Raw genomic sequence first — 25096 nt, 5'->3', positions numbered from 1 at the left:
AAGAGGCAAAGATACAGTCAGCCTCCTCTTCCCTCCACACAATTACAAAGTAGCAGTTTGGGACTGGAATTCAGTCCTTCTATTCAGGCCAGAGTGCTACAATCCACATAAAAAGTTTCACTCTAAGAAATATTAAACTCTAAGAAAAAGTTCTAAGCCATCAATTTGACCACAAACTTACAAGTTTTTTTTTTTTTTTTTTTGAAGCATTTTAACTTTAAACTCTCCAAACTGTAAAGCTGGGGAGAGGAAGAAAAAAACACCTAAAAAATTCCTTAAGCAGCATCAACTGATTTACATTAATAAAGGATTAAATGTGAATAATATAGCTATAAAACATTATCAATTTACTTAAGGTTAAATAACATTTCTGAATGATAGAAATCTCAAGCCTTTAAGTCAAAACTTCAGATTTCCCTACTCCAGTTTCTCCTACCCTGCATTTTTTTAATAGTATTTTTTCTAAAAAGAAAATTAAGTTCACTTTAAACATAAAGTTAAGGGAAAACTCAGGCAAGTCAATTTGCTTTATACAAAAATAAGATTGGTACCAAGAAACTTCACTAGAGATATTACACTGTGCATAAGGTTATTCCTTATTACCCCCCCCCCCAAAAAAGGCTAAAATAACTATATAAAATTAAGAAACATGGCTCCTGAATAAAAAAAATACCAATAACTTCTGTCAGCTAATTGATATCTGTAACTGCTAAGCTGATATTGAGAACAATCTTCTGAAATTGGTCCTGACCAGAGGTATACTTCCTATACCCCCTGGAAATTACTAAATAAATGTTCTTAAGTTTTAAGGTTTGGTAATAAAGATTTCATCAAAATCTCTGGGTCTTCTTTTGTAAATCATCGGTTTTAATTTGTTCCATTCTTTTGGAATGGTCAAGTCTAATTTTATTTATCTTTGGAGATGGTAATAAGAGCACCAGTTTATATTCTCCCTTCCTCCATATCATCTATTATGGATATATAGATAGCTTAATACTTGCTACCCTGTCATGGTTCAAACTTCTGGGCAAAATTATTTCCCAAGTAGGTTGACTAACACCTGGGTATTTGACAGTGGAATTGAGTTTTAAGAAAATGAAACTAAAAGCCACATGGTTTTTGGTCCCTAGTCACACCTGTAAAGTTAGCTGTCAGCAAAGTGGAAAACAGGATTTATTACATAAACTGTCTTTTTGTTTTAAGTCCACTTATGAGATCTAACACATTCTAAGGAGAAAGGAAATGAACATGTATAAAACACCTAAACCAGGACAAAAACTTTCTTGGATATACATTATCTCATTTAATTCAACAATTCTGTTGAGTTATAATTACTTCCATCATGCAGATTAGGAAATCTGTCCAAAGTAATCCTGCTAGTAAGTATAGAACCCAAGTTTTGAACCAAGGAGGTTCAGATTTTCCAAAGCCACTATTTTTTAGTACTCATGGGATTTTAAGGCTAGATCACTGAGGACCATATAGAGCACCCAATACAATTCCCCTATGTTACAGATGAGGAAACTGAGGGCCCAAAAGATTGAGATTTGCTCAAGGACACACACTTGTGGTGAGGCTGGGATTTGATTTCCAGTGCAGTTCTATACATCCTTATTTTTATATATGTCTGGGGTTAAGTGTCACTCTTGGTATAATTTATACATAACTCAGAACATCTCAACTATCTCCAAATGAAATTCATATATGTGGCAGGTTCAGGGATGTATATTTTTAGTAACCCTAAATAATAAGTGTATTTAGCAAGAATAAAAACCTAATTGGCAGTTATAAATTATTACATGTTGTAAAAATGTCTGTTGCCAATATATTTATTTATTCAGTGAATAAACACCTATTATGTACTGGCTAATGTCCTTGGCAATGAGAATACAAGTGTATATAAGATAGAGTCCCTAGCCTTTTCATGAAATTTACATCGTGGTGGGGGATACAAACAAACAGGCAATTACCAATGCAGTGAGTCAATACTCTGACTGTAGGAGTACAAGATGCTATGGGAACAGGAAGCAAGGATATCTAACCCAGACTAGACTTTTCAAAAGGAGTTGATATGAAAGATGAGTAGGAGACAGCCAGTTAAAGGGATATGGATGGAGTGTGCAAACGTTTCAGGAAAAGCAAACAGCATATGTACATGAAGCAGAGAAAGGCCAAGGGAGCTGTAGGAGGAGGAAGAAGAGATGAATCTAGAGGAAGAAGCAAGAAACAAATCATACAGGTCTTCAAAAGCAAGGGTTTTACAACCTGTCTATTAGAATTACCTGGAGAACTTAAAAACAAACAGATGTTTGAGCTCCATCTCAGAGCAATTAAATCAGAATCTCTAGAAATGAGACCCTGGCAGTGGTTTGTTTGTTTTTTCTTTTCTTTTCTTTTTCTTTTTTGGTCTTTTTGCCATTCCTGAGGCCGCTCTTGCAGCATATGGAGGTTCCCAGGCTAGGGGTCTAATCAGAGCTGTAGCCGCCGGCCTATGCCAGAGCCACAGCAAAGAGGGATCAGAGCCTCGTCAGTGACCTACACCACAGCTCAAGGCAACGCCGGATCCTTAACCGACTGAGCAAGGCCAGGGATCGAACCCTCAACCTCATGGTTCCTAGTCGGGTTTGTTAACCACTGCACCACGACAGGAACTCCTGGCAGTGGTATTTTCAAAAAGCTAACTAAATGATTCCAATACTTAGCCAGGATTAAAAACCACTGTAAGCTATATGAAGAAATAAACATACACATTTATTACTGCAAATAAGGGAAAAAGTGATCTTAAATCATTAAATATATCTGGCCCTAGTTTCTTTATCAAAAAGCAGGATAGAGCAGGTTACAGGTAGCATTATAAAAGAAGTCACAAAACATTAGTTTTGTCAATGAGTCTGTCACCTGACACATGTCTGACCTTATTAGATTAAAACATCATTTCTCAGAGATAGTAATACTGCCTTCTCTGAAGGATTGTTGTATAGCTTAAGATAAATATACTTAATAAAACAGCTCAATAACTGTGCTAATATAATAAAAACCATAATTTCCCAAGATTTATGCTTCTCAAGTTGTAGTTAAGATTATAAATATTTTCACCAGAGGTGAAATTTGCTATGCTTAAGAAACACATTTCATTTAAAGAATCACCCAAAACTTGAAATTCAAGATAGTAAAGTAATAAAACAGAGAACTGATCCTTTTAATGCTATTCTAGTCGCTAAAAGAGATTAAATGGGATTAAGTCAGCCCTTTCCAAATAAACAGATCAACAGAGCAAATGCCCTTTACATGGTAAGAGCAAATGTTAATTTTTTTTCTTTTTATTCAGTAAAGGGCACTAATAAGGAAAGCTATACACAAAGTAAACTATTTCAGGAAATGTTATGATCTACTTTATTATATAAGTATTTTCACTTATAAATTTTTATAAGGGAATACTTATTTGGGACAGAGAGGATCTTATCCTGACAGGAAGGAAGCTCTGCTTCAAGAAGGGTTGTTCTATGCAGAGCTAGGCAGAGCCACTGCTCTTTTACAGTCTTCCTTTTACATATACCTATCCCCATGAGAATATACACGTTCACAGAATAATTTTTTGGTTTAGGTACAGTATTTGTATTTAGTGACATCTCTTTAAAGCTATATTTAATTTACTTAAATTGAAAAAAAAAACCTTTAGACATATAAAAACACTGTTCTGCATTTATATCCAGTTCATTTTTAATTCTACTAAAACTGATAGGAATGCCTTTCAAGCTCTATATTCATAGTCAGTGATAATACATTAAGTTAAAATTCATTCACTTTATTTTTCCCATGAAAATGAGAAATACTATGATGAGCTATCATTTCTTTCAATCACCTATTTTGTGATTTTAAAAGAATAGTACTCTAACTTACAATGATGAAAAATGCACAAGAAACTTTTGAAAAAAGTTATGGATGAAATTTTATTTAATTTTATCCAAAAACATGAGGTGAGGAAACATAGAAAACAAAACATTAACACACACACACACACACAGCCCCACTGGGCCATCATCAGATAATTTTGGCTGATGACACCACAGAACAGTTAATCTGATAATTAAAATTTTCCAGAACATGTGATGTTTAGATAGAGATCTATGCTGTCAAACAGAATTCAATGCTTTGGTTAAAAAAATGTTAAACCTTGAACACACAGACATATTAATAAATTCTTACACTACAGTTGCTTCTAGAGTCCATTAATGAAGAAAAACTGTTTTGATTTAGACAATATAAACTAGCAACATGGCATCTTAAGTATTTTCCAGGTCTTTCCTTAATAGCACGCAATCCAGCACAAAAACAAAATCTGTGAAGTGCAGTGTAAGCAAATACCCAGAGAACCTACTTTCTGAGTAGAAAAACATGCGACCAATATTGCCTACAGTGGTTCAAATGTGACCATAGTAATTACCCGACGATTTGAGTTACCAGGAGTTTACCAACCCAAATTTTCTAGGGGTTCTCCGAGGCCTCACAGACTAGGATTCAAAACATCATCTCAAAAACCCATGTCCTGCATGTGCACAAAGGCGCAGTACTGGAATGAGGAAGCTTCACAAAACGAAATCACAACTCTACTTCACTAAAGAATATGCAGGCTATTTTTACAAAGCCCCCTCTTGTTGCGCTCCTCTTAACCTTTATATAAAAACGTAAACAGTTCCCCAATTACTGACATCTAAGAAAATAGCTTCGGATTCCCAAGTCGGGTAACTAGCCACCATCACCACTATCCCTTTAGCATCCTAAAATAAACCCCTCAAGCCTCGGTCAAAACACACTGGCTGAACGTCTGGTGTTTACATAGCCCAATCCCGGACGCTCCCCTACCTTTCCGAACCACTTAGGAACTATGAAACAGTCTCCACATAATAGACTCACTGAAGTCACAAATCACGAGACAACGTCTCAGGTGAATGAATGAAAGATCCCATATATTTGTCTCGGTTAAAAGGCGCGGGGCGGGGGGGTGGGGGTGGACTTCGAGAGGAAGGGTGGGAGGGGAAATGCGGGGTAAGGGGGGAGCGGTTTTCCTTCCAAGCCCCAGCCGGGTGATTTAAACCCAGTATGAGGCAAACGCAGGGTCGCCAGGCTGGCGGGGCCGGAGTCCTCGGGTGTGACAGCCCCTCAGGAACAGCTCGCCGCTCGACGCGGGGATCCCTTACACCGCGGTACTCGCGAGCCGGGTGAATGTGCAAGGGTGCTGAGGACCGAGCCACAGCGGCCGGGGCGGCGGCCCTGGGTGCACTTCCTCAGTCTCCAGCCGCCCCATCCCCAAAAATGGGAGGGGAAGGAAACGAGAAACAAGGCAGCGGCCAGGAGAAAAGAGGGAGCGGCGAGGCTTCGCCTCCGTATTTGGGTGAGGCCAGCGGCCGCCGGAGGAGAAGGAGCCGCGAGCGCAGGCGAACTCCGCTGCGGGCCGACGTTGAGAGAGACGACCGGCGGGCAGCCCCCGCCCAAGACGGCGGGCGCGCCCGTAAGTCCCCGGCACCCACCCGGCCCCATCCCGACCGCACCCGTTCCAGGCCAGTCCGCGCTCTACTCACGCTCGGGGCTCCTCCAGGCTCCGCGGCTCCAACCGCATCGGGTCCCAGCCCCGCGCACGGCGGCGGCGGCGGCGGCGGCGCCGAGGGAGAGGAGAGCGGGCGGCACAGCCCCCGCCTCCCGGCCCCTCTCCCCCGCCGCTCCGGAGCTGCCCGGCCGGGCCCGAGCCCTGCTTCGCCGGCGGCCCCAGCCCCAGCGGCCGCGGCGGCAGCAGCCCGAGACCTTAGCGGCCGCAGCGGCGGCACCGGAACTGCCGCTTTCTCCTTCTCGCAGCCTCTCCTCGCTAGCCCCCGCCGCACGCCCCCCCCGTCTTCTTTCTCTGTCACCCCTGTTTTTTTTCCTTTTGTTTCCAGAATAAACTTTATTGGTCTCTTTTTCCGCTCACATCGTGTAAACAAACAACGAACTCTTCCCCACCCCCTCGACTCCCCCCTCCTTGGGTAGAGGAGGGTAAGAGCCGATGAGGGGGCCGAGCCTACTATGCCCCGGAAGCAGATGCGCAAACAAGGGGAAGTGAAATTGCAGAGACCTGGAGAGGGAAATGGGCAAATCGGGTAACAGTGTGCCAATGCGCCTGCGCCTTGGTTTTCTGCCCGAAGTTCGGGTGGTGCTGGAGGGGCTTTTCGGGCACGCGAGTATTTAATGCTGTTGTTTATTTGCGGTAGTGAGGCTACTGTGTCATCCTAGGGCGGCATATATGTCCTATATCTGTTTCTATGAGCAGCAGGCAAGTTAGGGTGGAGATAGAAGAAAGAATAATTGGGAGCAAATGAACCCATTCACTTTTACGCCCAAAGAGATTTCCTCCCGTTTCGTGGCGAAAGCAGAGGGCGCGGTAGTTAACCACCTATGTCAGCAGCTAACCAAAAGTGAATATCGATACTGGGAAGAAGTCTTTTTACACAACGTTGCTGCGCGTTCTTCTGCCAACGTAAGGTTAAGTTGTAGCCCATCCCAAAAGAGGAATGCCCTGCCACAGACCTCTGCAATCCTTTGACTCACTCGGGGAGACCTTTTGCAGTGGCCTCCCCCCCACCCCAAGATTTGAATTAGCTTGTAGGATTCAATTATGACTATTCAAAATACGTCCTTTTTTTCATGTAGTGCCCACGGAGACCTTAGAAAAGCCATTTTGGCTACACATTAGGTTCAAGGTGGTACTTTGGTACGGCGCACCATAGAAGCCTCTTTTTCCCTGAGAGTAAGAGGATCTGTTGCTTTTCGAGATCACTATTGATAAAGGTCCTGTTTTTTGCGTGTTTCCCCCCCTAGTGGTCTTTCATTGTATTGAAAAGGAGTAGGAACAGTCGTAAGAAGATTAAGTCCTCTAACTAGGGCTCTCCCTTGAATTGTAAGGAGTAGAGGACTTGGAAATAACCGACGGTAGAGATGTTACAGTCCAACTTGTCATCCAGAGCAAAAAGCTAACCAATAACCAGTTTTTGCTCTAACACCACACGTCCATACCCAGTCGTAAATAAGATCCATTCCTCTCTATGTGGTCATAGTCTCATTTGACTGTACTTCTGTCTTTCCTGTGTTTTCTTTCTTAAGCTCTGGTTTTCATCTCACAATTCAGAGGTCTACGTTTCTAAATGTTTTTCTTGAACCAGTGTTTTTCAGTAGTTTCAGAACACTATGTTACTCCAGAGCAGGGGATTAAAAAAAAAAAAAAAGCATAGCATTGAATTACTAGTCAAAGTAAACTTTATGACCACATTTCCCAAATTGTGTTTCCAGGCACAGAGGTTCATGAAATATTAATAGGTAGTCCTAAGTGGGGAAAAATTATAATTTTCTTTCTAAAATTTTTAAGAGAAAAATGCTCATTACATGTTATGATTTTTGTTATGTGGTAATCTGTCTTTAAGAAATAAGTGTCACAGCAGAAATTCCCATACTTGGTACTTAAATGTGTGATTATTCAGTGATGCAGGATTAGCATGTACTGCCCAATTCACAGTTTTGATGTATATGGTTTACTTGGTGACCCTTGATCTATCATGTGTTTATCTTGCTTTCAGAAGTATTAGCACTATTGTTCAGTGTTTAGAGTATGTTAGGCATCTGTATGACAAAACTCATTGCTCAAAGTCCTGCAGAAGAAGAATGTTTCAAAGGAAAAATTGAAATTGTTATTCCTGGGCTGTAAGTCAAACAAAAAATGCAATACCTCAGAATTAAGGAATTGTTTTCTTAAGTCAAGAGGTGAAATGTCCAAGATGAAACTATTGTTCCATTCTAACACATTGGAAATATGATAACAGTTACTTGCCTTTGGTTTCATTTCCATTGAAAATAAAGATAACTGTTACTCACATGTGCATTGTGCACCAAAACATCCTCTGACATTTACCTCACTACTGAGCTTTGAAGTCATTTGGAAACAAGAGTCAACTTGATTATGAAGCAATATACTCCAGATATATAAAATTGCCAAGTTGAGCAGTAAAAAAAAAAAAAAAATAACACACCAAGGCCTAACAAAAGCGAGCTATCATGTAGCACTTATTAACTCAGTTATGGTCAAAAAAACATATTTTTAAGATTTTAGTTCTTTTCCATTTGTTAAGGTTTGTTTTGCCCCAGAATATCTTGGTAAATGTCCTGTGTACACCTGTATAAGAACATTTTATGTGTGTTATTGGGTGGAATGTTCTGTGTTAATTATATCAAGTTGGTTGATAATGTTAGGTCTTCTATATCCTTACTGGTTTTCTTCAGTAGTTCTATCAGTTTCTGGGAGAGGAACATTGATGTCTCCAACTATAGCTATGGACTTGTCTATTTCTCCTTTTGTTTCTGTGTGTTTTTGCTTTATATGTCTTGAAGCTCTGTTGCTGGTGCACTTACGTTTAGAGGATTATGTGTTTTTGATGAATAGACTGTCATTATGTACCATCATTAAGTCACTTGTAATATCCGTGTTCTGAAACCTATTTTTTAAATATTAATGTGGTCATTCCATCTTACTTTGACTAGTATTTGTATGATATATAGTTTCCTATCTTTTTATTTATCTACATTGTTGTATTTTAAATAGATTACTTGTAGAAAACACATAGGTCTCTCTTTTTAAATTCAATCTATTTCTTTTTTTGATAGTTGTGTTTAGACTACTTACATTTAATGTAGGTGTTGATAAGGTTGCATTTAGACCTACTATTTTATTATCTATTTTCTTTGTTCCCTATGTTTTCTCTGTTGCTACTTTTCTTTCTTCTTGTGGATTTTTTAATATTTTTAATATTACAGTTTATCTATTATAAGTTAAATGTATCTATTTGTACTTTTTCTTATGGTTCTATGGTTTTCAATATATACATATGAATTTTCACAGTCAGGTAAAATGTGGAAAGACACCTTGAAACCACATAGGTCCCCCCATTCACTAACCTTTATGGTATAGTTGATTATGTATTATATTTATATATATGGAAACCTCATCAAACAATTTTATAATTTTTGCTTTCAACACTCATACAGGCATACCTTATTTTGTTGTGCTTTGCTTTATTGCGCTTTACAAATACTGCTTTTTTTTTTTCTTTACAAATCGAAGGTTTGTGGCAACCCTGAGTCAAACAGAATTTACGCCGTTTTTACAATAGTATTTGTTTACTTCATGTCTCTGTGTTACATTTTGGTAATTCTCATGATATTTCAAACTTTTTCAATATTATTATATTTGTGCTGATGATCTGTGATCAGTGATCTTTGATGTTACTGCTAAGACTCACTGAAGGCTTACCTGATGGTTGCATTTTTTAGCAATAAATTATTTTTAAGTTAAGATATTTATATTTTTTATGTAATGCTATTGCACATTTAATAAGCTACAGCCTAATGTAAACATAACTTTTATATGCACTGGGAAACCAAAAAATTTGTTTGACTTGGTTTATTGTGATATTTGCTTTATTGAAGGTGTTTGGAACAAAACCTGCAATATATCCAACATATTCCTGTATGTACTTTAGAGAACATGAATGGAAAAATAATCTTTTTTATTTACCCATCCATTTACTTTTCCTTTTCTCTCCTTTCATTCCTGAAAACCCATGTTGCCTTCTGGTATAATTTCCCTTTAGCCCAAAGAATTTCCTTTAGCATTTCTTTTAGAGCAGTTCTGCTGGTGATGTTTTCTCTTAGTTTTCCTTCATTTGAGTGTATCTTTATTTTTATTCCTGAGGGTTATAGTCACTGGTCATAGAATTCTGGATTAACAGGGTTTTTCCCCTATGGCTTTAAAGATGTTGTTCCACTGTCTTCCCTGTCTATGGTCATTCAAACAGTTTTCACCCTATATGTAATTTGTCTAGAAAATCTCCTCTAGATTATTTCATGATTTAACACTTTTTGTTTCAATTGTTTGATTATGATGTAGTAGGGGGTGTTATTTGAGTTTCTGTTTGAGTTTTCTGAGTGCTTGAATTTGAATATTTATGTATTTCACTAAATTTGGGAAGTTTTCAGCAATTATTTCCTCATGTATTTTCCTGCCCAGTTTCTTCCTCCTTTTCTGGGAATCCAGTGATGAGAAATTAGACATTTTGATGTTGTCCTCCATGCTTCCGAGGCTCTATTCATTGTTTAAGTTTTTTTTCTCTTTCTTCTTCATATTGGATAATTTCTATCAATCTCTCTTCCAGTTCTTTGTTTCTTTTATATCCATTTCTACTTTTGAGCCTACGAAGGAAATTTTTAAATTTTGATATTTTTAAATTTTCTAATTGGCTCTTTTTTGTGGGTTCTATTTCCCTAAGAACTTGTATTTTCCCATCTTTCCCAGACTTTCATTTCAAGTTTGCTTGTCTTTACCTCAGAAAGCATAATTACTAATAAGCTTTGCAGATATTTTTGTGAAATTCATTGGGCAAAACAGCTCTGAAGGGAAGAATAGTCAGTTTTACTGCATTTTAAAAAATTCAACATTGTTTAAAAAGAAACAGATTTTGCTTGTAGGCCACAAGGAAGAACGATTTTCTTATATTGATGGCTATGGTTAAAGTCAATTCTACAATTGCCAAAGATATTTTCAATGCCATTGTATAGTCTAAGGATTTGCACAATCCCTGTTAAAATATTTCTACCTGAGAAACAACAGGAATATTTGTGTTTGGATCCCCTTACAGTTAGTTAAACCAGTTGTGTTAAATGAGTAGGATCATTGGGTTCTAATAGAAGGGACGTTTCAATGTTGGGTAAAACAATTTTTTAAATTTAGCCTAGTGATTTTCAATGCAGCCTAACTCAGAAATACTTGAATGTTGAAAACCATGCACTTCATTTTCTTAATCACTTTGGTGTACTATTCCTATGTGGAACAAAATCTTTACATTGTACTTTAATAAAAACAAATTGTAGAAATAGACTTGATTTTTCAGTAAGAGTATCCATTTCAACAACCTCATTCCTGAGTGGGTGGTTTATGATAATAAGGCAAAAAACACTGTTCTAATTTAAATGTTAGCAAATGTAATTTCATAAAAGCTTCTTCATCCAAGTGTTATTTTTATTCTTTTAAAATAATGACTGGAGTTCCCGTCGTGGCTCAGTGGTTAACGAATCCGACTAGGAATCATGAGGTTGTGCGTTCGATCCCTGGCCTCACTCAGTGGGTTAAGGATCCAGTGTTGCCATGAGCTGTGGTGTAGGTTGCAGATGTGGTTCGGATCCCCAGTTGCTGTGGCTCTGGTGTAGGCCGGAGGCTACAGCTCAGATTCGACCCCTAGCCTGGGAATCTCCATATGCCATGGGAGCGGCCCAAGAAATGGCAGAAAGACAAAAAAAATAAAATAAAATAAATAAATAAATAAATAAATAAATGTTTAAAGGGGAAAAAAGTCTCTAAAAGATAAAGATGGTTATTTTTACTTTGGTATACATCTTCTAGCCCTTTTTCCTCAATGTATACACACACAAATTATTTTAAAAAATAAGTAGCAAAATTTACGAGCACCTTAGATGTCCTTCAATAAATGAATAAAGAAACTGGTACAATAGTGCCATATAATACTATTTAGCAATAAAAAGGAACAAATTGCTGATACAACATGAAGATTGAAATTATTTTCTTTGGTAAAGGACTTGTCTTGCCTCTTTGCCATTTTCCTAGTCTCTTCACTTATTTGAAATGTCATATTAATCAAATAATAAACATCTACATACATCTGAATCTATTTATGAGTTTTACTCTGTTCCATTAATCTCTTTGTTTATGCTAGCATGGAAGAATTGGAATCATGGTGCCTCTATTATTCACTTTGATATCTGATCAAATTTTGTGGCCATGCTCAAGGCATGTGGAAGTTCCTGGCCAGGGATCAAACCCACACCACAGTAGTGATCTGAGCCACAGCAGTGACAATACTGGATCCTTAACTCACTGAACCATTAGGGAACTCCCTGATCAATCAATTCAGCTGTCATTATTCTCTTCAAAAATGTATTGGTTAATCTTATAGAGAAAAGTACAAAAAATTATATAACAAACACCCATTTTCCTGCTGCTTAGGATTAACAGTTATTTAACAGTATTATGTCTGAGTGAAATTTATTGTTTCATGTCAAGGAAATAAAATATTGAAATAAAGCTGAAGGGAGTTCCCATCGTGGCTCAGTGGTAACGAATCCAAGAGGAAACGGGTTTGATCCTTGGTCTCGCTCAGTGGGTTAAAGATCTGTTGTTGCCATGAGTGGTGTAGGTCAATAGACGCTGCTGAAATCTGGCGTTGCCGTGGCTGTGGGATAGCCCATCAGCTACAGCTCCAATTCGACCCCTAGCCTGGGAACTTCCACATGCCAATGTGGCCCTAAAAAGCCAGGAAGAAGGAAGAAAAGAAGGAAAGAAAGAAAGAAGGAAGGATGGAAGGAAAGAAGGGAAGAAGGGAGGGAGGAAGGAAAAAGGAAGGAAGGAAGAAAAGGAAGGAGGGAGGGAGGAAAGAAGGAGGCTGAAGTATTATTTGGCTCCATATCCAAGCCCTAATTCAATTCTTCCCTAGAACTAACCACTATTTTTTTTTTTTTTGTCTTTGTTGTTGTTGTTGTTGTTGCTATTTCTTGGGCCGCTCCCGCGGCATATGGAGGTTCCCAGGCTAGGGGTCTAATCGGAGCTGCAGCCACCGGCCTACGCCAGAGCCACAGCAACGCGGGATCCGAGCCGCGTCTGCAACCTACACCACAGCTCACGGCAACGCCGGATCGTTAACCCACTGAGCAAGGGCAGGGACCGAACCCGCAACCTCATGGTTCCTAGTCGGATTCGTTAACCACTGCGCCACAACGGGAACTCCGTAACCACTATTTTTAATTTGTTTTTTTTCTTTTTAGTTTTATTCTAAAATTCTGCATTTTTCATACTTCACCAGCCTGTATCTAGGAACAAGGAATAGTATTACTTTTATTTTTTTTATTTTTATAGCACAGCAGCAATCCAACACATTGCACCATAGAAGAACTCCCTAGCTTATTTATTTTAAAAGCCTGACACATTCTTCTCTCCATTTCCAACTCCTGTATTCCCTTGGTTTGCTTGCTCAGTTCTTTTTATTCAAATGTTGGTGTGGATTTCCCTGACCATCCTTTAGAAAATCACACACACTTTCTCCCGTCTCAGCTTTGTTTTTCTCCATAGCTCTTATTACCATCTAACATATTATGTACTTCTCTGTTTGCTTATTACTACATTGCTCCAAGAATGTAAATTACACAAAGGCAAGGATATTTGTCTGTATTATTAACTGCTATGTCTCCAGTTTTCAGAACTGTACTTGGCAAATAGCAGCCACTCAAATAAATATTTGTTGAATGAACCAATGAATTTTAGTGATACGGCAATCAATAGTCAGTTAGGTTATTTTCAATTTTTCCATATTTCAAGCATGCTACATTGGATATTGTTCTGTGGCTCCTGCATGACTGTGAACTTCTAAGTAGTAGTGTGTCCATTTTTCAGTTTTGCTTAACTGCTAAATTAGTTTTTTGCTATACCAATTTACCATCCTATCAGTTATGAATTTCCCCTTTTGTAACAGTTGGTAGTGTCAGAATTTTTAAATTTTGTTCATCTAATGAGTAAAAACATATGCCACTATCAATTTATTTTTTAACATTATTATGTTTCCTTTCACTCTTTGTTTTTTTACACTTTTAACACTGTAACACATACACATATACTTAAAAATATAATGCCAAAAAGATTATATAGAAAAGAGTAGTTCCCCATTCTTTCCATCCTATGATTAGCTTTACACAGCTATATTTTATAATTTTTTTTTCTTTTTAGGGCTGCATGTGTGACATATGGAAGTTCCCAGGTTAGGGGTCAAACTGGAGCTATAGCTGCTGGCCTGTGCCACAGCCACAGCCATGTAGGATCCAAGCCGTGTCTGCAATCTACACGGCATCCTTAACCTGCTGGGAGAGGCCAGGGATCAAACCCGAATCCTCGTGGATACTAGTCGGGTTCATTACCACTGAGCCACAATGGGAACTCCCTATGTTATAATTTCTTGATTGAGCTCTTTTACAGACACAATAATATCCTTGCTTCTCCTCCTTTTATACACTCAGTGTAATTAAAATTTTCATTTAAGGATCAATATTTACATTATGACTACGTTAATATTGTTAACAACATAGCCAAGTAATGCATGCTTTTTTTGTCTTGGAAAGTTTTTTCTTGAAGAAAATAATTGTATCATTTACCACATGTATATTTTTCTACATACCTATTCTTACTGTTTTTCTAATTACATATCAATTCTGTCATATGCCTAATACTAGTTCTCTTCATCCAATGCTCAGAAATATTCTACTTGTTTTTCCAGAGACCTCATCTTGGTGCTCTTCCTCCTCCTGCTCCAGTCTAGATCACAAACTTCCTACTCTCTTATAGTCTGTCATTGGCAACTTCCCTTTGCCATGTCCTGTTTTAGAGTCCTTATTTCCTGGATCCTATGCTTTTCTCTTTCTTGATTATCTCCTCATTTCAGAGGAATCCTCTTCTAGTAGTTTCCCAAGAAAGGGTAAATGGGAAGTAAATTCTCTGAAATCTTATGTATCCAAAAATGTTTTCATTCTATCCTAACGGTTTTCAACTCTGGTTGCCTATTGGAATTAGGGAAAAACCTTAAAAAAAAAAAAAGTAAAATATTCTCAGACCCTGCCTCAGACCAAGTAAAAGAGAATTCCAATACTAGGATTTAATAGTTCCCCAGGAGATTCTAATGTGATGCTAGCTGAGAACCAGATTGTCTCAAACTCAAAACAAAAATTTAGCTGGACCTAGTAGGCCAGATTCTAAGAATATCAGGCGGATGTTCTCCTGTTGGCCTTGAAGATGAAGCAAGTTGCTATGTTGTGATAGGAGGGAGCCATATGTCAAGGACATGATGATTAAGCATTAGGAGCTGAGAGCAGTCCCAGGATGACAGCTAGCAAGAAAAGAAGGACTTCAGTCATGCAACCTCAGGGAACTGACTTCTGCAACAAAAATGAGATTGGAAGAGGACTGTAAGTTCCAGGTGAGAGAACAGCTTCAGTTGACAATTTGATTCCAGCTTTGTAAGATCCCGAACAAGGAATCCAACTACTCTGTGCTCAGATTCTAACCCACAGAAACTATGGGATAATAAATGGGTGACAGATGATGGTAATTTGCTCTGTAGCAATAGAAAACTGATTATCACACAGCTGAGAATAGAAGTCTCGAAGGAGGATCATTTTCCCTATGAATTTTAGGAGCATTGCTCCATTGGCTTCTAACTATGTTGCTCTCATGAAATTAGATAACTTTTTTTTGGGGGGGGGGCTGTGCCTGTGACACGTGGAAATTCCCAGGCTAGGGACTGAACTTGTGTCATAGCGGCGATCCAGGCCACTGCAGTGACAACGCCAGATCCTTAACCTACTGTGCCACAAGAGAACTCCTAGATACCTTTCTAATCCCCACTTTCTTGAACCATTTGCGAGTAAATTTCACAGAACACGTCGCTTTGCCATTAAATATTGAGGTGTATTTCATAAGAACAAAGATGTTCATTTAACAATGAAATGAAATATTTCAGTGAAATTATGAAAATCTGGAAATTTAACTTTGTTGTAACACTTTTATCTACAGATCTTATTAAAATTTCCCCAATTATCCTAATAACGTCCTTTGTAACATTTAAAAAATAACCAAGATCAAATCCAGGGTCATGCATTGCATTTAGTTTCCAAGTTTTTGTGTCTCTCTAATATTGAACAGTTCCTCAGACTTTCTTTCTGTTTCATGGCATTGACATTTTTGAGAACAAGAGTCCAGTTATTTTGCAGCGTGTACCTCAATTTGGGGTTGTCTGATGTTTTGTTATGCTTAGATTCAGGTTATGTATTTTTCGCAGGGATACTACATAAATGTTGATGTGTTCCTTTCAATACATTTCATCAGGAGGCAGATGATGTCAATTTGCCTTATTTATTTATTTTGCTTTTTAGGACTGCATGTGCAGCATATGGAATTTCCCAGACTAGGGATCGAATAAAAATTACAGCTGCTGGCCTATGCTACAGCCACAGCAACTCCAGATCTGAGCCACATCTGCAAACTACACTGAAGCTCACTGCAATGCTGGATACTTAATCCACTGAGAGAAGCCAGGGATCAAATCCGCATCCGCTGAATACTAGTAGGGTTCATTACCGCTGAGGCACAGTGGGAACTCCCTGTCTGCCCTATTATTTGTGATAATAACTTTGATCTATTGGTTAAAATGGCATCTGCTGAATTTCTCCACTGTTATTTTTCCTTTTATAGTTAATAAATAATGTATGTGGAAATTTTTGACAATGTAATTATTCTGTTCTCAAATTACTTCGCCTACTAGTTTTAGAATTTTTGTCAATTCTTGCCTGATTCAATTGTCACCATTTTTAAATGATCTAAATACATTGTTTCATTCAATTTTCAGTGATGTTTTTCTCTCCGAAAGTGCTAACCTCTCTATCCTAAGTGTACCCTAATTTCATGATTTCTGTACTAGAATTTAATGATACCAATATAGTTTTCCTTTATTCATACTTTTGAGTACTCAGTAGCTTCTTTTAATCTGGGAATTCTTGCCCTTTAGAAAAACTTATTTTGATTATTTTCTATTCCCCTTTTTTGGAATTCTTTTTAGTCATATATTTATACCTTCTGTATCATTCTTATTAATATTTTCTGCACTATATCTGTTTCTTTAATCTTCTCTTTGTTGTAGATTCTGGAATAGATCAATCTGATACCTCCATTGAAATTTTTTTTTTTTTTGGTCTTTTTATGGCTATACCTGTGACATATGGAAGTTCCCAGGCTAGGGGTCAAACCAGAGCTGTAGCTGCCAGCCTACACCACAGGCACAGCAACTCCAGATCCAAGCCACATCTGTGACCTACACCATACCTTACGGCAATGCCAGATCCTTTAACCCACCAACCGAGGCCAGGGATCAAACCCACATCCTCATGGATCCTAGTCAGGTTCATTACCGCTGAGCATAACAAGAAATCCCAAATTTTTAGTTTTTATGATTATATTTAAAAATTTTCCAAGGCTATTTCTTGTTCTTCAATTGTTACTTTTTTTAAAAATCCTGTTCTTACATTATATTTATATTTATGCATTTATATATATGGGATCTTGTCCCTTTACCCACCAATAAACATGGTGAGTCAGCTATTAGAATCCCTAGACATTAGTATTAGATACTATAAGCAATTTTCCCATAGCCATTTAGTTTCTTTAAAAAAAAAAAAAAAAGATCCTCTGGTCTTCCGCTTGTGAAATATGTGTCTGATACTTGGGATTCTAGGATGAAGGAAGGGTCTTGGCTTCTCACTACCCAGAATTCATGTTTTTACACAATACTTCTCTCCTATTCTCTCCTATTCTATTTTGTCTAAGCACAAAGACTTTATGATTTCAGTTTCTTCAGAGAGGGTTGTGATTTGGCTATGCTGAATTGAGGGAAGAACCTGTTATTCTAGTCACTTTGCATGCAAATTTTGACCCATTTCTCTGTTTTCATCCCTGCGTCTCATCCCCACAAATGGGATCTGATAAATCCATGTTTTGAGCCTGTCAAGGGTTCAGTGAGGTAAAGCAATATACTTGTCTCTGATATAGGCATCTTAACTTACAGCATCTTCTTTTCTGTTATCCATCTTTCAAAAACTTGCTGATATCACTTGCCAGTTATCCCCTGCTGCCTTCCTTTTTCCCATGAGTTTATTTATCTTTTTCAAAATCCATATAATGTCATTTTTAGGTGGGATTTGGGAAGAAGAGAAATTAAACTTCTATGGTCAACGTGACATTTCTATTTTAACATATTTATTCTTCTTGATGAATTTATAACCCATTTTTTATGTTATACTAACTCACCTACCCATCCACAACATGGGAATTTACATAGAATTGCATTGAATCTATAGGATAACTTGAGAGGAACATTATTTCTACAACACTGAAATTTCCATTCTGGAAATTCTCCATTTATTCAAGTGTTCTTTGACATATTTCAGAAATTACTATCAGGTGCTTCTTCTTCTTCTTCTTTTTTTTTTTTTTTTGTGCCATGCCTGCAGCATATTCAAATGCTTCTTATAAAGCTTGTATATTTCTGGTAATTGCATTGATAGATATTCCATCTTTTTGACTGCTCTGTATTGTCAAACCCTACTCCAACTCCCCCACTACATTTCTAACTAATTATAGAAAAGAAAATAATTATATATTTATCTTGTACTGATCACTTTGATGAACTGAAAGTTCTGAAAAAGTATAGTTGATTTTTTATGTAAATGTGTATAAATATTATTTGTAAATATATATATTTTTATGAGAAGAATGCAAAATGAAAGCTATTTTATTAAGCCTGATAAATTTTATTATTCAATATTATTTTTAATTTTCTGGCAGCAGTTAATCTGTGAGAGTTTTTTTCTGTTTTCTTTTTATGCAAATAAGCATTATATGTTAGATGTTCTTCTTGATGGAGATCTGTTCACATACTTTCATTTGAGAAGTATCCCATGATCAAATAAATTTGAAAAATGCTGTCTTAAAATACCAGACACTTAGCAGTAGTTCAACAAGAACATACTGAGTAAACAAATGTATTCAGTCTTTCCAACCATCTTCTTTCCTTTAGGCTTATTCTCTAAACTCAGACAGATGGGAAACATTTTCTAAAAATTCTCCAAGGTGAATATTTCATAACATCCCTAGAAACTCATGTTAGTGTTTGACAAATCTCAATGTCAGGAAACTTCCTTACCCTAAGGCTATTTTACTATAGTTTAAGTCATTTCCTTTTATTCTTTCTTTAATGCCTTTAGAGAACAGGTTACCATTCCTTGTGTATAAATCTAGGAAGAACGTTGCATGGAATTAAAATTTAGTTTAAGGTGTGCTTTAGAAATTCTTTTTTCCTCTTTCCACCATGATTCTATAACATGAGAATATTTCTGCCACCCACAAAAAAGTGAATTTATGCCAGAATATTGGAAAAATATGTCAAACAATTTTAGAGAAAAGTGATACTTGAGTATTGAGTATGAAAATGTTTTATCTCACTCCTCGGAACTCTTTAAACCAATAGTTTCCAAACTTGACTAACTTTTATATACACCATCTGAGCTTAATAGGTGTAAAGATTTTTGGCCCCCATGCAAATATATTGAATTTGATTACCAGATGAGTGTTACTTAGAAACTTGTAATTAAAAAGAAGGTCTGGGAGTTCCTGTCATGGCTCAGTGGTTAACAAACCCAACTAGCATCCATGAGGAACCAGGTTTGATACCTGGCCTTGTTCAGTGGGTTAAGGATCTGGCGTTGCTGTGAGCTATGGTGTAGGCCAGCAGCTACAGCTCCGGTTAGACCCCTAGCCTGGGAAATTACTTATGCCACAGGTGAGGCCTTAAAAGGACAAAAAGACTATATATATATATATAGGCTATATATATATATATATATAGAAAGACTAAAAGACTATATATATATATAGAAAGACTAAAAGACTATATATATATAGAAAGACTAAAAGACTATATATATATATATATATATATATATATATAGAAAGACTAAAAGACTATATATATATATAGAAAGACTATATGTATATATAGAAAGACAAAAAGACTATATATATCTATAGAAAGACTATATATATATATAAAGAAATTCCACTCTGGAAGCCTTTAGGATCTCATACTTATGTCCAGTGTTATCATATTCTAGTTTGGGTAATTTTTCATATTTTGTGTTAGGCAGTAGGGAAGCCCTCTTATGAAGTTAGAGATGTATGTCCTTCAATTTTGGAAACAACTTTTATTTAATTATCCCATCTTTTATTTATTGGTTTTCTCTTCCCTGGCTTTTCAATTAGTTGGGAATTTGAGCATCTTGAGTAAAGCTCTATTTCTCTTACCATTTTTCTGAGAATAATCATTGCTGATTTTTTGTCATCTTTTCTCAACTTTACCTGTCAATGTGCTTATTAAATTTTTATTTTGATAGCCACACTTTGATCATATTTATAATTTCCTAGAGCTATTTTTCTTTTTATGTGGTGGTTTAAAGTATTTCCACAAATTATTTGACGTGCCCATCACAAAGTAAATCCTGGAGTTCCTATCATGGCGCAGAGGAAGCGAATCCAACTAGGAACCATGAGGTTGTGGGTTTGATCCCTGGCCTCATTCAGTGCTTTACGCACCTGGCGTCACCGTGAGCTGTGGTGTAGGTCACAGACTCAGCTCGGATCCTGCGTTGCTGTGGCTATGGCGTAGGCCTGCAGCTATAGCTCTGATTCCCTAGCCTGGGAACCTCTCTATGCCGCAAGAATGGCCCTAAAAAAGGCAAAAAAAAAAAGTAAATCCTAATAACCCTTTCTTTGAATATGGGCTGGACTTAGTGACTTGCTTCTATAGAAAAGTTCAATTGAGAGTGTGTGACTTTTGGATACCAGGTCATAAACGGCAGTGTGGCTTTCTTATTGCTCTTTCTTTGGATTACTTGTTCTGGAAATCAGTTGCTATGTTGGGAGAACACACAATGGTGTTATGGAAAGTTCCATGTACTGAGAAAATAAGGTCTCATTCCAATAGCTCTGTAATAAGCTGTATTAAAGAGGATTCTGCAGCCCCTGTTAAGTCTTCAGAAAACTGACCCCAGTCGAAAGCTTGATTATAATCTCATCCATGTAATCTCCAATTCCTAACCCAGAGAAACTGTAAGATAGTAAATGTTTGTTGTAAGTTACTTAGTTTTGAGATAATTTGTCATGTGCAATAGATAACTATCATATCTTGCCTCTGAATGTTCCTTTTATAGCATTCTGTTCTTGTTTCATAGATGTTCTATCTTCTATAATTTCACAAGACATTAGTAATCTCTTTTGTTTTAAATTTTATTATTGTTGATTTATAATGTTCTGTTAATTTCTGCTATACACAGTGACCCCATTATATATATATGTGCATATATATATATATATATATATATATTCCTTCTCTCATATTTTCTTCCATCATGTTCTATCACAAGCAATTGGATAGGCTGTGCCACTGGCATGTGGAAGTTCTTGGGGCAGGGATCAAATCTTCACCACAGCAGTGACCCTAGCTGCTATAGTGACAACACCAGATCCTTAAACTGCTATACCACAAGGAAACTCCATGATATTAGTAATCTTTATTTGCTATTTTAAGTTTTCTTTTCCTCATTGCATTGTCTCTAATCCCTTTGAAGTTAATTTTTTTTTTTTTATTCTGGATAGTTGACCCAAAAACCCAAAGAGATAGAAGGGGATACAAATTCTGGGAGTGAGAACAGGAGAGAGGAGGCAAACAAAAGGCCAATGTCTGCTACATGAGTCAAGAAAAGTAAAAGAAAAGGAAAAAAATTAAATATGTTAGAAAGAGATGTGTGAATATATTTTAAACAGGTTTGTATTGTTCATGATATCATCACCTAATATTATACTCAAATTCCTTAGTCTGCATCATCTTTGGTAAAGATCTCTAATATAGCATAAGTTAGAAGTACTCAATAGTGCCTCTACACTGTTTAACTTGAATTCTGTTCCTAAAGTTTTGTTTTGTTGTTGTTGCTTTTTAGGGCCGCACCTGCGGCATATGGAAGTTCCAAGGCTAGGGGTCTAATCTGAGCTACGATTGCCAGCATACACCACAGCCACATCAGATCCGACCTGTGTCTGTGACCTACACCACAGCTCACGGCAACACCGGATCCTTAACCCACTGAACAAGGCCAGGGATTGAACCTGCATCCTCATGGATACTAGTCAGGATCGTTACCTCTGAACCACAAAGGGAACTCCTATTCCTAACATTGTATAATAGATAAACCAAGAGATTATGAGGCTATGTTAAAAAAAAAACCCTACATTTTTTTGTATAGTAGTGGCTTGAGTGTTGAATTAGTCCGATTGTAGTTTTCAAAGTTAAATGTCAGTGGAATCATTGTAGACTCCATTACTTACTGTCTTTGCCTTTGAGTATGTTTTTCAATTTTAGCCTCTTTTGTAAATGGGAATATTAATAGTGCCTGCCCTAGTGCTATTATAAAGATTTAATTAGGTAAGTTGCTTAGAACAGTGCCTGGCACAATGTTCCCTGTCTTTTTTCTTCTTTTCCATCTGCTTCCCCTTCTTCTCTCCTTTCTTCTCATTCTTTATTCCTTTTCTCCTTCTCCTCCTCCACCTCAAGTTTCTTCTTAGTACTGGCATACCTTATTTTATAATGCTTTGCAGACATTGCTTTTTTTTTTTTTTTACCCAAATTGAAAGTTTGTGGCAATCCTGTGTCGAGCAAGCCGATTAGCACCATTTTTCCAACAGCATTTATCCACTCTGTATTTCTGTGTCATATTTGGCAATTCCCACAATATTTCAAACTTTGTTATTATTATTACATCTGTTGTGGTGATCTGTGTGATTGGTGATCTTTGATGTTACTATTATAATTGGGGCACCATGAACCCCACCATAAGACAGCAAACCTAAGGGATAAATGTATGTATTCTGACTGTTCAATGGACTGGCCGTTCTCTAGTCCCTCTCCCTCTCTTCGGGCCTCCCTATTCCCTGAGACACAATAATGCTGAAATTAGACAAATTTATAACCTTACTATGGCCTCTAAGTGTCAGGTGAAAGGAAGAGTCACACATCTCTCACTCTAAATTAAAAGCTAAAAATGATTAAGCTTAGTGAGAAAGGCATATTGAAAGCCAAGATAGGCCAAAAAGCTAGGCCTTTTTTGCCAGTTAGTCAAGTTGTGAAAAACTTCTTGAAGGAAATTGAAAGTGCTACTCCAGTGAGCACATAAACGTTAAGAAAGTAAAACAGTAGTATTGCTGACGTGGATAGAAGTCTGGATAGAAGATCAAACTAGCCACAACTTTCCTTTAAACTGAAGCTTAATCCAGAGCAAGGCCCTAACTCTCTTCAATTCTATGAAGGCTGAGAGAGGTAAGAAAACTGCAGAAAAAAATTTCAAAGCTAGAAGAGGTTGGTTCATGAGGTTTAACGAAAGAAGCCATCTCCATAACATAAAAGTGCAAGGTGAAGCAACAAGTGCTAGTGAAGAAGCTGTAGCAAATTTATCCAGAAGATCTTGCTAAGATCACTAATGAAGGTGGCTACACTAAACAGATTCTCAGTGTAAATAAAATGGTCTTATGTTAGAAGATGATGGCACCTAAGACTTTTATAGCTAGAGAGGAGAAATCAATTCCTTGCTTCAAAGTTTCAAAGAACAAGATGACTCTCTTGTTAGGGGCAATGCCACTAGTGACTAAGTTGAAACCAATACTCATTTACCATTCCCAATATCCTAGGGCTCTTAAGAAGTTTGCTAACTCTACTCTGCCTGTGCTCTATAAGTGGAAAAACACAGCCTGCATGACAGCACATCTGTTTTCAACATAGTTTAATGAATATTTTGATCCCACTGTTGAGATCTGCTATTTAGAAAAGATTTCTTTCCAAATGTGACTGCTCATTAACAATGCACCTGATCACCCAAGAGCTTGAAATTAATGTTTTTTTCATGCCTGCTAACACAACATCCATTCTGCACCCCATGGATCAAGGAGTAATTTTGATTTCCAAGCTTTAATATTTAAGAAATATGTAGGCCATAGCTGTCATAGATAGTGATTCCTCTGATGGATATGAGCAAAGTAAATAGAAAACCTTCCAGAAAGGATTTATCATTGTAGACAGCCTTAAGAACATGTATGATTCATAGGAAGAAGTCAAAATAACAGTATTAGTAGGAGTTTGGAAAAAGTTGATTCCAGTCCTTATGGATGACTTTGAGGAGTTAAAGACTTCAGAGGCAGAATTAATTGCAGTTGTGGTGAAAATAGCAAGAGAAGTAGAATTAGAAGTGGAAACCAGCAACGTGACTAAATTGCTGCAATGTCATAATAAAACTTCAACGGATGAGGAGTTGCCATTTAAGGATAAGCAAAAAAAAAAGTGCTTATCCTTATCCTTTCTTGAGATGGGATCTATCCCTGGTGAAAATGTTGTGCATATTGTTGAAATGACAACAAAGTATTTAGAATATTACAAAAATTTAGTTGATAAAGCAGCGGGAGAGTTTGAGAGGATAGACTTCTATTTTAAAAGAAGTTCTGCTATGGATAAAATGCCATCAAACAGCATTGCATGCTACAGAGAAACTGTGAAAGGAAGAGTCAATTGATGCAGCAAACCTCATTATTGTTTTATTTTTAAGAAATGACCACAGTTGCCCCAACCTTCAGCAAAGACCACTCGGGTCATTTAGCAGCCATCAACATAGAGGCAAAACCCTCCACCAGCAAAAAGATTATGACTCAATGAGGGCTCAGATGTTGGTTAGCATTTTTTAGCATTTTTTTTTTACCTACTTGCTTTATAAATAAGCTCAGACAGTATATTGCTTGCAACTGTAGTCGTCTTTTTTTTTTTCCTTTTGGTAAATCTCTTCCATCAACTACTTCCATTTGTAGGTGATGAAATGTATAAGAAATCCACTTCAGGTGTTGGCACTGCTATGAGCCTGGTCTTTCCCTTTGCTTCAACTCAATTACTTTTGATTCTTGTTTCTATTCCAAGTCCAGGAAGTGATTTTCACTGCAGAAGATATCTGAAGACAGTCTTATGCCTTCTGGTTGTGATCTACAACCAGGCTCTAGCTTCTTTAGGAAGGCTACACAGCATGGATTTAGATATTATATATTAAACTAAGAGACATTCTTAAATGAGTTTATTTTTAGATAACCTACATGACATGATTTTTTTTCCCCTCAAAAACAATTCCTCTGCTCCAAAAAAAACCCAAAGATCATTGTCAAGATAATGACATCAAGATGCCACCAGTCCCATTTGTCTAAATCCCAGTGTTTTGTGGATGAAAAGCAGGGGCCAGCCACATGTGATCACAGGTGACAGACCTGAAGTAACTGACAAAT

General features: G+C 37.2%; 1 protein-coding gene across 1 annotated transcript in view; it reads right to left on the bottom strand.

Annotated features, from left to right (window-relative positions):
* The window catches only part of PIK3CA (phosphatidylinositol-4,5-bisphosphate 3-kinase catalytic subunit alpha), a 93664-nt gene extending 87954 nt beyond the window's left edge, over positions 1 to 5710 (bottom strand). Inside the window, exon 1 of the mRNA XM_047786832.1 lies at positions 5580 to 5710. The gene's annotated coding sequence lies outside the window, so the exon portion shown is untranslated. The remainder of the gene's footprint in view (positions 1 to 5579) is intronic.
* Positions 5711 to 25096: the final 19386 nt, after the last annotated feature.

This window comes from Phacochoerus africanus, chromosome 1 (assembly GCF_016906955.1).
Source record: "Phacochoerus africanus isolate WHEZ1 chromosome 1, ROS_Pafr_v1, whole genome shotgun sequence".
NCBI classification, from domain to species: Eukaryota; Metazoa; Chordata; class Mammalia; order Artiodactyla; family Suidae; genus Phacochoerus; species Phacochoerus africanus.
Note: the sequence above shows the minus strand (reverse complement) of the source record. Positions and strands in the feature narration are given on the sequence as shown.